The 1,989-nt window shown below is 43.6% G+C and overlaps 1 non-coding gene across 1 annotated transcript; it reads right to left on the bottom strand.

Moving 5' to 3' along the window:
* Positions 1–353: 353 nt before the first annotated feature.
* LOC116562548 lies at positions 354–494 on the bottom strand. The gene has a single exon (XR_004274003.1). It is a non-coding gene; the product is annotated as a U4 spliceosomal RNA (small nuclear RNA).
* Positions 495–1,989: the final 1,495 nt, after the last annotated feature.

Genomic DNA, 1,989 nt, shown 5'->3' with positions numbered 1-1,989 from the left:
ACCCCAACAACAGGATTTTGGATCTCACACGAAATGGAATTTATGGTGAGTCACAGAGTCTAGTGACATTAAGAGAGTTTATTAGCCACTACTAAGTGACAGAGCAAGGAGTCCTCAGAAAGCAAGAGGAGGAATGCACCTGTTTCAAAGAAAAAAAATTTTTTTGAGACGGAGTTTTACTCTAGTCACAATGACATGATCTCGGCTCACTACAACCTCTGCTTCTTAGGTTTAAGTATTCTCCTGCCTCAACAACCTCCCAAGTAGCTGGGATTACAGGTGTGCACCACCACGCCCGGCTAATTATTTTTGTATTTCTATTCCATTTTATTTTTTTAATTTATTTTATTCCATCCCCATAGAGACTGCCAAAAATTGCCAATGCCGACTATATTTCCAGTCATCATGGTGGGGTATTGGGAAAAGTTTTCAATTAGCAATAATTGCGCCTTGGATAAACCTCATTGGCTACAATACTGCCACTGTGCAAAGCTATATTTTTGTATTTTTACTAGAGATTGGGTTTCACCATGTTGGCCATGCTGCTGTCCAACTCCTGGCCTCAAGTGATCTGCCCTCTTCAGCCTCCCAGTGTGCTGGGATTAAGTAATCACACCTGTGATCCCAGCACATTAACGTACAAATAGGATTACTTAATGTTTGTTTATATAGGTTATTAAGAACAGTGTTGTCTCTTATAAAGGATTGTGATCAGTTTGTGTCAGGCTATTAGTATTGTTATTTTTCTATGCCACTACTGATTTTAACAATAATTTAGGAGTGTACTAATATCTTTAAAGCAAAACTTATTTTTAAATTAAGAATGCTTCTTGCTTAAAATACTGGTATATATTTATAAATTTTGGATCTTTATTTAGTTATTAACTTGTTCCTGCAACCTTAAATATTTTATAACCAAAGGTGATCAATCCCTAAATATATAATCCAACAAATTTAACGTGTGTGTGTGTGTGTGTGTGTGTGTGAGAGAGAGAGAGAGAGACAGGGTCTGACTGTCTCCTATGCTTGAGTGCAGTGGTGCAATCATGGCTGGCTTACTGCAGCCTCAAACTCCTGGGCTCAAGTGATCCTCCCACCTCAGCCTCCTGGGTAGCTGGGACCACAGGCACGTGCCACCGAGCCAGCTAATTTTTATATTTTTTTTAGACATGGCGGTCTTGCTGTTTTCCCAGACTGGTCTTGAACTCCTGATCTCAAGTGATCCTCCCGCCTTGGCCTTCCAGAGTGCTGGGATGACACTCGTGAGCCCTGCACCCTTCCCAGATTTAGCTTTTTCTAAAGCTTTTATTTAAAATAAAGTCACTATGGTTAAGATGCCTCTGACAGTTTTGCATTTTAAGTGCAAAGACTATGTTGAGTGAATTTTTCCATCAGCTGTAAAATGTGCATCCATGTTTATTTCATTCCTATGGTTTCCAATTAATTGTCCCTTCTTCCTTTTTAGAAACACAGGGGCTAGTGGTCTCCGTGTCAGTTTGCATTTCCAGAACGATGGCGCTAAACACTGCGCTCCGACTTCAAGTGGTGCAGCGGGACGGCCACCAGAGGGCGTGCGTCCTCCGCCAGGGCTGTGAGCGCGAGGGCCCTGCAGTGCCTCCGGCCACCAGCAGAGGGCGCGCTGGAGCTAGGCAGCATAACTGCCTAAGGGCCAAGCTCCTCTAACAATCAGAAGCCCGGCTCTACATAGGCTTACAACTCCAGATATGACACGTGAAAGGGTCTTGGGGTTTACAGTTCTAGAAATTACATGTGAAAGGGTCTTGGTGCATGGAGTAGGCGGGGTGGGGGTTTGAACTCGTTTCAGTTAAAACGATGCCTTCCAAGGGTCTTGGTCCATGGAGTAGGTGTGGGGTGGGGGCTTGAACTCGTTTAAGTTAAAACAACGCCTTTCGGAAACATTCCCCCACGCCATGCCTGCGATCTATGAGGTGGCGCGGTTGGCCAACCTTTACTTCTATTGAAATGCAG

This window comes from Sapajus apella, unplaced genomic scaffold (genome assembly GCF_009761245.1).
Source record: "Sapajus apella isolate SASKATOON/1434 unplaced genomic scaffold, GSC_monkey_1.0 scaffold32, whole genome shotgun sequence".
NCBI lineage: Eukaryota > Metazoa > Chordata > Mammalia > Primates > Cebidae > Sapajus > Sapajus apella.
This window is presented reverse-complemented; position numbering and strand designations above follow the sequence as displayed.